Source organism: Neofelis nebulosa, chromosome 15 (genome assembly GCF_028018385.1).
Source record: "Neofelis nebulosa isolate mNeoNeb1 chromosome 15, mNeoNeb1.pri, whole genome shotgun sequence".
In the NCBI taxonomy this organism is placed as follows: domain Eukaryota; kingdom Metazoa; phylum Chordata; class Mammalia; order Carnivora; family Felidae; genus Neofelis; species Neofelis nebulosa.
In genome coordinates this window covers 25,386,721-25,400,157 of record NC_080796.1, presented here as the reverse complement: position 1 = coordinate 25,400,157, position 13,437 = coordinate 25,386,721, and the positions used below count along the sequence as shown (strand labels likewise).

At 43.4% G+C, this 13,437-nt stretch overlaps 1 protein-coding gene and 1 long non-coding RNA gene across 6 annotated transcripts in view; one reads left to right on the top strand and one right to left on the bottom strand.

Annotated features, from left to right (window-relative positions):
* BRINP2 (BMP/retinoic acid inducible neural specific 2) overlaps positions 1-13,437 on the bottom strand; it is a 127,214-nt gene that overhangs the window by 98,932 nt on the left and 14,845 nt on the right. The gene's annotated exons all lie outside the window — the stretch shown is intronic.
* LOC131495316 (uncharacterized) lies at positions 2,040-9,608 on the top strand. 3 transcript variants are annotated; one of them, XR_009253885.1, is made up of 3 exons: positions 2,040-2,205; positions 2,465-2,865; positions 9,012-9,608. It is a non-coding gene; the product is annotated as an uncharacterized LOC131495316 (long non-coding RNA). The 3 variants fall into 3 exon arrangements; XR_009253886.1 differs by having other exon boundaries at positions 2,040-2,604; positions 2,722-2,865; XR_009253884.1 differs by having other exon boundaries at positions 2,040-2,865.

The following is a 13,437-nucleotide window of genomic DNA, read 5'->3' as shown; positions in this document are numbered from 1 at the left end:
CCATGTTAAAGGAGGTTCAAATCAAAAGACTCTTAACTTTATGAGATTGGTGAGAAACCTCCATCAAAGATGGGAAGTAATGACAGGAAATGAGACCCCTATTATCTCTGCTCATAGCAGAGCAATTATTGGAATAATTGTTCCACTAGTGATCACGAATCCCACACTTAAACTTGTTTCTCCATTATTTTCATTATTCCAATTGATCGATGACACTTTAAAACCTATTTCAAAGAAATATGGTCTTTCATTATCATTTTTTATTTTTTAATGTAAGATTAAAGCAAGCTATGTATCAAAGAACATATAAGAAGAAATGCATATTTTATATAACATAGAAAATAGATCTGATCTTCACAAGGGCTATTCACTATAAATTTCTAGTTACAAAATATGCAGCTGGACAACTGAAAATGTTTTGTGTTTCTAATCTAGGTTTCTTCTGTATACGTTATAGGTGAAAGACACATGAATCAAGTGAACCAGCTTTGGAAAGGGACCTGCCAGACCATTAAGTCCTACATCCCCAAGGGCTACTGTACTTTGTTCCCATCCTCATACTCTCCAGAGTTTTATCCACTTTCACTTCAAATGTCTTAAGCAATGCATTTCCTGGAGAAAAAGGTCGGGGTAATAGTGGTTGCTGTTAGAAAGCCTTCCTGACATAAGCCTTGGCTGCTCTTTGAAATTCAGCCCAGGGGCACCTGGGTGGCTCAGTCGGTTGGGCGGCCGACTTCGGCTCAGGTCATGATCTCGCAGTCCGTGAGTTTGAGCCCCGCGTCGGGCTCTGTGCTGACAGCTCGGAGCCTGGAGTCTGTTTCAGATTCTGTGTCTCCCTCTCTCTGACCCTCCCCTGTTCATGCTCTGTCTCTGTCTCAAAAATAAATAAACGTTAAAAAAAAATTTTTTTAATTAAAAAAAAGAAATTCAGCCCAGAAATGCTCTATGTGCAAATTACTACTCGTTCAATTAGGACACAAGTTCTGATAGGACTCTTTAGCGATAAGACTCTGGATTAGTAAACTAGTGCTCTGTGGCAAAGAAGCAAATGGAAATATTACACTCTCCTAAAGGGATAATGCTCTCTGGACACATAACAACACCACCGGGACCCTCTGCCATATTAAGATGTTGGATCTTCTCTGGACTGTTGAGTGAAACGTTGGGCTTTTGCTCATTGGCTTGGGATGATATCATATCATAACATTCATGGGCCAAGCAACTGTGTTAAACTCTGAATCACCTCACTTAATCTTCACCACAGCCCTGTGAGAGACACAGTGGTCGACAACATTTTCTATATGAAGAAGCTTGGCTCTGTTAAGTGACTCACTCATGATCACATCACTAGTAGAGCCCAGAACTGAAACCAAGCCATCTGACCCTAGAGTCTGTTCTAACCACACCCTGGATCCAAGCAGACAGACTGGTCCCCCAAAGCTCACTTCCTATCCCATGAAACTGTAGTTCATTAGTGAAGGAGGAACCATCAGATGGTCTGGTCTGCCTATAGATGCTTCAAAGGGGATCCACATGCTTTTCCTGACTGACTCCCACTAGGGGAAGAAAGAGGAGAGAACAGGAGCCTGCCAACCTCGACAGATGGTGTGTAGGCTGTTCTGAAGATGGGAAAGAGAGATTTTTGCTGGCTGACAAAGAACAAGGGAAAAAGATTGGAGAGAAGTGTGACATAAGCAGAAAGAGCTAAACTTGAATTTGAAATACATGTGGTAGAAAAGATTGAGGGATAGAGACTGATCTAGGAGACAGATGGGTAAATAGACTTAAAAGGACATTATTTTAAATGCCACATAACTCCAGTCTAGTGAGAAAAAGTGAGTGAGGAGATACAATCAGAAATGAGAGAAGTAAACTCCTCTCCATGGTGTTTCTGTAGTCTTTCAATGGATGGATTCAAAAGACCTGTGACTTGTTCCCCCACCTGCCAAGCAGTTAAAGATCCATATTCATGTCCAAAGGAAACTTTCCCTAGTCATTCTAGCTTGGAGTCAGCCTCACAGAGGAGAAGATGGGAACATTCTGAGGAAGCTTAGAATTGTATCAGTCCTATTCATTGTCAGCTGAGTTCCAGAAAGGGGACATTAAAATGGAATGGAATTTCTGTTCAGTTGAAACTTATGGGTAAACCACCTGTTACCAAGCTTCAAGGAACCCTCCCGAATCTTGGCTGAGGGAACACTGATGGTGAGTGATCAGTGTCCCACATACTCTCTTTTTGTTTTCTCTCACAAGCCTGGCTTAAGTTATTTATGCACATGACTTAACATTAAGATGGTTTATTCATGAGATTGCCTTAGGAGACAGGAGACAGACAACCTGCTTTTGTGAGGGTCTCTCTGGAGATTGGCAGTTACACAATGTATTGTTACTCCGTCAGGCTCTATGAGGACAAAACATCACAATGTAGAGGCCTCTGTTGAAAATAATGATCTGTGCTGTGTAGGTCCCAATTTGAGAAGCATTTATATTGATAAAGTTACTTGAAGAAAAAAAGTCCAGATTCTTCAGCACCAGACAGGGCAGGTCTGTGTTAAGGAGGAGAGATCAGTGTCTTTGTCTGTTGGATCTTCAACAAGCCTGCAGGTAATTTACCATCCAGAAGGTAATTTACCATTGTTGGCTGTGGTTCTTCTCTGGAAGACATCAGGAGCAACCAAATGAATCATTCTGCCATCTCTCAATACCATTCACTGTGGACAGGTGCTTGACCAGAGGCGGAGCAGTCTTGGATCCTGTTCTGGGAGGTGTGGTTACTAAAGAACATGATTACCAAATGGACCTTGTGAGAGAACTCCATGGCAGAAAATCTTGCTGACTACATCATAAGAAAATTACTTTTTTCAGGTACCTTTGTTTCAGCTTCCTTAATAGCAGCCTTTGGTCATTTGTTTGGATTTGTGGAATCAAATCTAACTGGGGCCTATTGCTTTCAATTAAGGTCACATAATGTATAACTGCAATTCTTAATTTGCATTAAGACTCTTAAAACGTTTTGTCCCAGCTAGGACTGCACTAAAGACATCAGTTGTGTCTGTCCTGTGTCCTGTGTCCGCCTTTTTCACCTCCCCCAAATTCTTCCGAGCTACAGATTTCCCTATAATTAATTGGTGCTGTGTCCTGAGTTAGCTTAATTGAAAGGATCACATTAATAAAACTTAGAAGAGGATGTCTTATAAAGGTACGTGTAAAGAGGGTGAGTTTTATTGCAAACGTATACACTGCAGTTTCTGCTTTTACAAAAAAGAACTCTCAGCAAAGATAGGTGTGAGTTTATTTTCCATAAACAATTACTGAGTTCTTAACCTATAGAGCTCTGGGATTAAGCATAAATGTAAACTATGGTACATTCTCTAAGCTCTTAGAGAGCCTACCATGGGATAAAGCATGCATAGCGTGGAAGTTAAGAGGTGATATAACAGTTAAATAGGTTTCAGTGCACCTGGGTGGCTCCGTCAGTTGAGCATCTGACTCTTGATTTCGGCTCAGGTCATGATCTCATGGTTCATGAGTTCGAGCCCCCTGTTGGGCTCTGTGCTGACTTAGCACAGAGCCTGCTTGGGATTCTCTCCCCCTCTCTCTGTTCCTGCCCCATTCGTGCTCTCTCAATCTCTCTCAAACATAAATAAATAAATATTTTCAAAAAAGAGTTAAATAGGTCTCAAGGAGCTATTAAACAAAATATATTAATTTCCCACTGTGGGGAAAATTCTCCCGATAACCACATAACCACTTTCCCACCTTCTTGTGGACTTTGCTCAAATGTTACCTTGTCATTGGGTCTTGCCCTAACTATCCCATGTAATTGTGCAACCCTCCTCAACTGTTCCAATCTCCCCTGCTCTATTTTTTTTTCTCATAGCACTTACTATCTTCTAGCAAAAAATACCACTCACTTATTCATAATGACTCTTGCTTATTTCGTCTCCTCCCACAAAAAAATAAGCTCCATAAGGGCTGGGATATTATTTTCTGTCTATTTTGTTCACTGCTCTATCTCTGGCTCCTAGAAAATGCCTGGCGCCTTGGAGAAGCTCAATAAATATTCGTTGCTCTTGTTATATGAGCTTGGAATTGAACTAGATAGGATGAATACGAACCTCAAGAAGGTACAGTAGCTGCTGTAAGGAACTCACAAAATGATACTAACAACAAAGATAAAAAATAATACAGCCACAAAGATAGTTATTCATCGAGCAATTTTTATGGGCCTGTCGCTGTGCTAAGTTCATTATTCCACTATTTCATTTATTTTTCAACAATAATCCTTTTAGACAGATATTATCTCCATTGTATTGGTAAGAAAACAAAGGCTCAGAAAATGTAAATCATTGGTCCCAGATAACGCAGCAAGAAAGTGTTTGTGTGGAATTTCTGTTCAAGTCTCTCCCTCTCCCTCCCTCCCTCTCTCTCCAAATTCATGATTTATCTTATTCTTTTAATTATGGAACTTTCCCAAACGTATACGAAAGTGGAAAGAATCATGTTATGAACCCCTCTGTACCCCCACAGCCACTCAGCTTCAACCAATAATGATAAATCTGCAGCCAGCCTTCCCAGAGTTTGTGATCTTAAGCACTTACTATATGATCAAATAAAAGGAATAGAATTTGTATTCCTCTGAGAAGAGTGGGGCTCTCCACATGGGAGTGCTTAGAAAAGCCCTCACAAGGTCTGCTTTAGTTAAACTAACCCCCACACTCCTCGTCCTCCTCCTCCTCCTCCTACTCCTCACGGTTGATTATCCAGGCTTCACGTGAAGCCCGCTGGATTGAAATGCTCAGTCCCTGCTCTGGTCCTGATCCTGTGCTCGGCATGTCTGAGACCTGATCCAAAGGAAAATTATTTTGAGAAGACTTATTTTGGTGAGTGTATGTGCTCAGTTTGGGAGGGAGGGATTTTCCACTAAGCTCATTAACTGCCAAGGGGCTTCAGGATCCATAGGAATAAGTTCAGAAGGAGAGACCTTGGAAGAACAGCTCTTTTGATGGGCTCCTGGGGCTGGTGCCTGATGGCAGGTCAGCAGCCTGGATGCACAAAAAGCCTGGGTGGCTCAGTCGGTTGAGTATCTGACTCTTGATAACAAACCTGCCTAAATTTCAGCTTCCTGATCTTAAAGGGGGCAACTGAATAGTCTACAATTTGTAGAATGTCTAAAAGGATGCTTGGCAAGTGTTAGTTCTTTGGAAATCGGGTTGGGAAATTCTCCGCCGTTATCCTGTGACACTTCTCCAGCTTTCATTAATAAAGGAGAATCCAAGTTCCCCAGTGGGATATGTCTATAACTAGTATTATTCACATTTTTACAAAAGAAGGAAATTAAAGTAACCAAAAACTCCTGGCTGGATTGTAAGTTCCAGTGACCCACATCCCACCTGCATTTTGGAAGAGATCCAGGATCTGGGAGCCAAGATGTTTCTTTCTCAATTCCCTCTCACTCCCCAGGACCATGACTTTGACCTCCTGTTATCTCCTCATTAACACCTTTGAAGGAACTGACAGGAAAGCTCTACTCGTCCTACATACGTACACATATATGTACTTACATACTGATTTATGCCTTGCCACAATGCAGGTCTCATTAGTCTCCCTCCTCTTTTTGAATTAAGACTAGGAAGCCGAGGGCCAAAGAGGTGAAGTAAATTGGAACTGTGTCACCCAGCCCAGCTTGCCCCTTCAGGGACTCCTTCAATGGTCAGGTACATGAAGGGGTTGAGACCAGGCTAGCCTGACAAGGACCGGGTGATTGCATTTTGTATGAAGGTGTCAGCAGGATGGCCAGATCTTCAGCCCAGTCCGTTATTTGGTAGGCACAGGATTCTGCACCTAATTGCTCTCCATGAATCATCCTTGTCAGGTTGTTTTGCTAAGCATATTTTGTGTTTAAGTACAGCAAAATCTTTCAGAGGTTCAGGCGGTCATTATAATAAATTCTCTGATGAATAAGGGGCAATGATCCCAGGCCCTCACGCAGGAAAAGAATCCTGAGGCACTGAGAGGTAGCTGCAGCTGTCATTCCTCCCTGGCAGAAATTCCCAGAACCTTCGCTACTGCAGGAGAGGCTGTCTGATAGAGCAGATAACAGGACAGGCTCTTGAGGCTCACTGCCTGGGTTCAGATCCTAGTCAACTATTTTCAAACTCTGTGATCTTAAGCAAATAGTAGCCTCTCAGTGTCTCAGTTTCATCCTCAGTGAAATGGGGATAAAGTGTCTGACTCATGGGGTTATTTTGAGAAGTAAATAAGGTAATACATATTCAAAAATGCGGAACAGTACCTGGTGAATATTAAATGCTTAACCAATGACGGCTATTATAACCAACACTTCTCCGGACGATAAGATCTTCCCACGGTCAGTGGTTCCCCCACTAACGTGGTGCCACACGAATGTTATGCATTCTCCCCTTGGGAAATCTGATAATAGTGGAGCCGGGCTGCTGTATCTCCCTTGTCCAGTAGATGCTGCCCATCCCCCCATGACAATGGTTTCCGTATGGAATTCGCCCAAACTGCATAGGTTTTTCGCCATAAAGTTAAATGATTAAAAATGTCAAGGTCAAGACATATTGGAAATATTTGTCCAAATAAAGTGAAGGTGTATGTTTCTTTATCGCAACACATTTCAGAACCTCTAGCCTGCTAAGTGAATTATAAACCTCCAATGGTATAGGAGAGGGCAGGTGGGAAGAAGAGAACCATGACCCCACCTCTTCCAAGCACAGACCTTATTTCCTTCATGACACCCATTAACTGCTTAAGGGACACTAATGTTTGGCCAAACTGAACTGGGTGACATTTTATTCGGTTTGCCTTAAAATGGTGTTTCTCAAAGGGTGGTCTTTAGATCATCTGCTTATTAAAACACAGTCTTCTGAATTTTATACAAGACCTATAGAATCAGACTCTCCGAAGGAGGAACTGAAGATTCTGCATTTTAACAAGCTCCCCAGGTGCACATTAAATTTTGAGAACCACCGCATTAAAGAAAACACTTTCCTGATTTTGGAATTCTATACATTTGAAATCCTGAATACGAAATTTTTCGCAACAGGAAGGATACTTGTTAACCTCCCAGAAGCCTGTATTTTATTTAATGAAAAGTGGATGCTGTGGGGGTAGATGGTGAGGTTGTTTAATTGAATAAACATTAAAAATTTTTCCCTGTGCTAGATAGAAGGCTCAGATCCTGGCTACAAAATGTTTACAGTCTACACCTAAGAAGAGAACCAGGGACACTGCTCAGTTTCTCAGCTGCAGTCACCTGAGTGGTCAAGTTCACGTGGGATACAGGGGGCTCATTCTGGGAATCAAAGTAGGGAGTAGAAGAATTAATTTCTCTTCTAAGTGATTCAGTCACCAATCAACCACCAAGATACTGTTTTGGGTTTTTTGTTTGTTTTGGTTTTGATATCCAGAAAGAAATGCAGTAAAAAACAGGACAAAGAAGTCAGATAAAGCAAAGGAGGAGCGTAGGAAGTAGGGGAGGGGAACCTAATAGCTAGATGAATTATGGGAAGAGGAAAAAAAAAAAACCCAACCCTGCTGACTCTGTTCAGTTTAAGGTGAGAAATAACAGGATTAGAATGTCAAATTGCTGAGAGTTGCAGACCTGAACCATAAACCTTCTCTAAGCTGTTCAGCTTTTTTTCCTCTGCAGTCACTAATTAAATATTGCCTTGAAATAAATAATAAAATGAAATGAAATGAAATGAAATAAAATAAAATAAAATAAAATAAAATAAAATAACAAAAAGCCAAAGGCTTTTTTTGAGTCAAATAGAAAGCATGTCATTAGCCTGTGATGGAGATGGGTCCCTGGCTGACTTACACTTAGGAGCCAAAAGTGGAGGAATCTATGGGAGGGACATCAAGCTAATAGAGAGCTTGTCTCCATCTTAAACTTCTCATGATCACTTTCTAGTTCACATGCAACTTCTGTAGTATCGTATTTTCATATGTAATCTCGTTGTCCTAAATGGTAGTAACGGGGAATATGTGGGCGTCCCCTTTTAGTGTGACCAGAGGATGTTAAAGGCTGCTATCAGGAGTCTGAAAAGCATCCGTGGGTCCAGCAGGAGAAATGACCAGGCAAATTTCACCAGATCAGGGTGGCTGAACAATTCAGTGTCCCTTGCACTATTCTCCCTGTTTTGTCCAGATAATATCTTTAAAAACTGTTCACCTTCTTGCACATACAGCTTGCTCTTCAGGTAGGTTCCTAAGTCTGTCTGCTCTTGCTCACTTCATGAAAACACAGTGTGTGTTCCAAGCTTGGTGGTTGGTATCTTTATGATAAAATATCTGACTCTAGCACCTGAGGCCACAAGGAGTCCATTTGTCATTTCACTCTCCTCTCCTGTGTGGAACGGGTCTGCCACCAAATAGGGATTTAACCAACTAAAGCCCTAACAGAGATATCACTGGCCCTGTGTTCTTTGGTTGTTTGCCTGAGCAAAATCTATCATTACTCTATATGCATACGGCATGTGTCAACTGTTTTAAAATTAGCCAATTTTCCTAAGCATAAAAATGGATTTTTGTCATATCACATGAACCATATATCACAGAAACAAACCAGTTTTTGTTGTGCCTTTTTTTTTCTTTTCAAAATGCATTAAGTCTTTTTAAGTCACTGCCAAATCCATTTTGCTCACTGCATTTGTGAGATACCTTTAAAGAAACCAAGCAGAGGCAAAAAAAAAAAAAAAAAAAAAAAAAGACCAAGACAAACCCAAAAACTCCATGCAGTGCTGTCACCTGGAAAGAAATCTAGTTCATTACCAAACTGACCACACCTAGGAGGCTGCACTGCTTCACCTGCTTTTAACTAATAAATAGGACCTTTGTATGCTGCCCTGCACTGAAAGTTTGGGATAGGGCAAAAATGGTAAAAACAAAAACAAGATGGTTAGGAAAAAGAGCTGTCATTTACTGAGTACTCTGCATGCACCGAACATTACAGGAAGTGCTAATTCTCCATCATTTCATTTCAGACTCAAAATAATCCTGTGACACGAGTTTTACTGCATCCATTTTACAGATGTGGGAACTGAGGCTTGTGTGGTTACCTTGGCACAGTGCATAGCTAACACATAGCAGAGCCTGCCAGACATGTGAACCCAAGTGAATCATCCCGGGGCCAGAATCTCTAGACGCCTAGATCATCTCACATGTGAGTGAAAGCCCATCAGACTCCCAGAGACGTAATACTGAGACATCGGGAGGCCGTCTATGGCAACTCCTGCATTCCAGACTTCTCCTAATGAAGGCTACATGGGCGTCATTGTGGATTCTGCCGCCTCGGGTTTCTCTCAGTCCCCACTTAGCTGTGGGAGAGGAGGCAGGAGAGACAGGGTCTCCTGTGTGTGCCCATCACCAGCACCAAGCCCTGCTTTTAAGGACTGTGGGTGAGAGCAGGCCTTCTTTGGGCATAACGCCCCCAACATCGCGAAGATTAGGAGTAATGCAGCATAGGTCCTGAACAGGCAGCTGTCTGTATGGCTCCCTCTGAGGGGGCTACAAATTCCTCTCAAAAGGGAAAAGACACAAGTCTCCCACTTGGGTTAAAATATGTGAATTTGTCTTCAGAAGTGCTCGAGTGTTAATTGAGAGGGCAGCACATTGCATCATTATTAGTCATTAATACTTCAGGACAAATTAGTTGATCAGGTTACTGAGAGGCGTGGAGGCCCTCAGGGAAAGACATCATTTGGATGGAGGCGGTGGGGAGTTGCCCGGAGGGCTGACGGGGCTGCTGCAGGGGCTAAGAAGCGGGCAGCAGCAGCCACTGGCATTGGAAGGGACAATGGGTGGGGGCAGGGAGGGGGAGGGTCGCCAGTACTGCTGCTACCACCCCCACCCCACCCCACACACAACCGCCCTCCGACCCGCCCTTGTCCCTTGGGAGATTACGGGCTTGCACTTCCAGGCACGGGTCTTGGGAAAGGTACTAGCCGTGGCAGGCTCCCGGCAAGGCTCCCTGCCTGCACCTCTGCAACCGGGGGGCTTGTAATGCAGCCTTTTGCCTCTAGGGGTCTCCAGTGCCCCGAGGCTTCAGGAGGATGTTGCCCTTGCTCCGTTATCCCGCAGGGCTCAAATCCCAAAGGACAAAGATCGCGGAAAGGGAAAGAGGCGCGTGCAGGGAGCCCCCAGGACCCCATTCCCCGCCGGAAGGCTGCTCACCCATCTCCCCTGCTCCTGCTTGATGGCTTATTTATAGCACATGCTAAATGGCTGAACACCAGTGAGGGGGAGGCAGAAATTAACCGCCCCCGCATTCCTTACTGAGTGCCTAAGCATTTCCATACCTCTAAGGGTATTCCAAGGACTTCCTTCCACAACCCCACCCCACACTCTCCCAGTAAGCCCCATCTCCAGGCTACCAGACCTCAGCTGAGCAGGAATCCCCCACACTTCCTTAGCCCAGCAGCCTGGTGCCCAGGACACTCTGCCTCCTGATCACCAAGGTCTTGCCACTGAGACTGGATGGACCCTGATGGCCAGTCCCTCCCTGAGGTTAGGGATGAGGAGGGCAAGGGGCTGTGAGGAAGGACCTCGGCCTGGGTCCCAGGAGACCTCAGTGCACTAGAAAGCAGAGTCATTGGAGGTCAGAGGGTCCAGAGAGAGTTTTTCTGTAAAATCTCACCACTGAGGAGTATTGGGAAAAGTAAAACACAAACAAAAGACCAAAAAACCAAACAACAACGACAACAAAACAAAACAAAACAAAACCAAAAAAACGTTGACAGAGAGAGGCAGTATCACTCCTGATCCATTCTTGCAGAGGCTTCAGGTTCGTGGCTATACTCTGGCTTTCTAATCCATCCTATGACTTGAGTTTGAAGCCCCACTCCACAACTCACTAGCTGTGAGATCTTGGATAATTGACTTAACCTCTCTGTACTTATTTTTTCTCATCTGCCAAATGGGAATAATATCTACTTTGTAGGGATTTGTTAAACTGAACTTACGGCCAGTGATACCGTGACTAGCACCGTGCTTGACTCAAAGCAGACATTTTATTTCTATGCGTCGAATTTCATGCACCTTCAATCCAGAACAAGAATGAACAACAGTCATTAGTCAATTCACAGGTGTTTGGGGGCTGGTGAGAGTTTCCTATTTTAAAATCAATTTCAATATGTCACCCATTATTTTACATGAATCACCAAGTCTTGCTTTTTAAAGGAATTCTGTAGTGCAGTGGTTTGCAGCGTACCATGAACAGACTTTAGGTCCCAAGGATGTTCCTCAAGGACCACATGCAGATGAGAAAAGACAAGTGACAGGTGACAGAGCTCCAGGTCCCCAGACCTGCTCCAATCAGGGAAGTCTACTCTTATCTGCTTCATCTATTGGGGTTCTGGGTAAGGGTTTATTTGATTAGACTCGTCTCCTTCTTTAAAGGTTAAAAACCACTGCTAATATGTCCTTGCATAATTCAGGGAAAACTTTTCCTCCAAGCCTAGGGACTCGATTCATTTTATTTGTTTTAAAATTGCCTGCTCTTTTGAAAATGGAACGACACCTGTATTCAGAAACACAGGTACTTGAAATATTCAGCCCGCACATACAAAATACCCCAGATGTGTAAGGCATTGCACTTGAAACTTGACAGCATTTTTGAACGTGTAGTAACTCTCTTGGCTTGCCCCACAAATCCCCTAAGGGTTTAACAGTGCTTCCAGTCCACTCCTGACTGATTTAGCCCAGACCTTGGAACAGATACCCTTACCTTGACCACAAATGTGCCCTTTCCCCCGGACACGACCTAAGACCGTGATCACTTTGCAAAGCCCAATGTGGAAGAGCATGAGCTCTGGGACCTGACAGACCTGGGTTCAAAACTAGACTCTGCCACTTCCAAGTGGTGTGACCTTGGATTAGCTCTTTAATCTCTCTGAACTTTAATGTCCTCATCTACAAACAGAAGAGAACAACTCTTCTCAGAGGGGTGTAGGATGATTAAATGAGACAATGCCTGGAAAGCACTTAGCATGCTGCCTGGCATACAGTACTATTGCCCGGAAGTTCCTGACTCACTGGCATCTAACAGCATATACTACCTGACTCCCACTGACCGCAGCTAAATGCCATCATTGCTCTCCACGAAAGTCAATGTCTGATGAGCTTTAATACTTCAGGACATGAACACAGTAGCTGCCATTTTTTGAGTGCCCATTGTGTAGCAGACACTTTGCTGATATTTTTCAATCCTCTTCAATCATCACGATACTTGTGCAGATAAGGGGTTACTGTCTCCACTGCACTAGATGGGGATACTGAAGCTCAGAGGGGTTATGAAATGTATCTGAGCTCAAACAGCTAGTGAGTGGCCAAGATTACACTGAAGCCCAAGTTTGCCTGACCCAGAAATCAGGGGCCTTTCCTCCCCACCTTGCTGACCCTTGGAGTTTTCCTGTGCAAAAGGTAGAGGGCATGGTGCAGGGGGCAAGAGTCCTGGGTCTCAATGGCAACTCCTCTGTTCTTTGTCCTCCTTATTTTTCAGTCTGTAAACAGGAATGATATTTACTTCATAAAGGCAGTAATAAAAATTAGGGACACCTGGGTGGCTCGGTCAGCTAAGCGTCTCTTGGTTTCTGCTCAGGTTTGTGAGTTCAAGCCCCGCATCAGGCTCTGCACTGTCAGTGAGGAGCCTGCTTGGGATTCTCTCTCTCTCCCTCTCTCTCTGCCCTTCCCCCACTCGCTCTCTCAAAATAAATAAATTTAAAAAATTAAATACAACAATATAAGTAAAAACAAGCCTGGTACAATGTTTGTCATAAAGTAGGCTTTGGATGTACATTAAATAGGTATGAACTTGTCCCACCAATTTTTTTAGCCTTATTATGAGAAATATTCATAGAGAAGATATATATGTATATATATGTAGTGTGTTGTATATAAATATATATGTGTGTTTGTGTATATATGTGTGTATACATACACATGTGGATATACATAAAACACATATGAAAAACTGTAACACAAACTACCACCCAGGTGAGGAAACAGAGCACCCCCCACCCTGCATGCCCCTCCCTGATCCAATTCCCTTTTCTCCCGCCAGTCCAAGTCACTTCTCGTCTTGTTAAAAAATAATTTTCTTTTCCCCTTTTGCTCATGCCTCTGGGTTGTCTCCAGCCTTTTCGCTGTGCCTCTGCCTGTCACTTCCTAAGGTTCTGAGTGATACGTCATTCACAGGAGAGAAGTGAAATAAAGTGGTTCAGCAGAGCGGGGATGCGTGTGTGTGTGTGTGTGTCCCTGCACCTTCTACCTTTCTGGGGAGCAGCAAACCAGACGCCTTGTGAGATATGTTTTAAACCAAAAGAACAGAAGGGACAGGTGGACTGATGGCAGAGGTTTGGGGAACAGTTGGACAATTTGTCACTCCCCAAGACCACTCAGGACTGAGTGCCT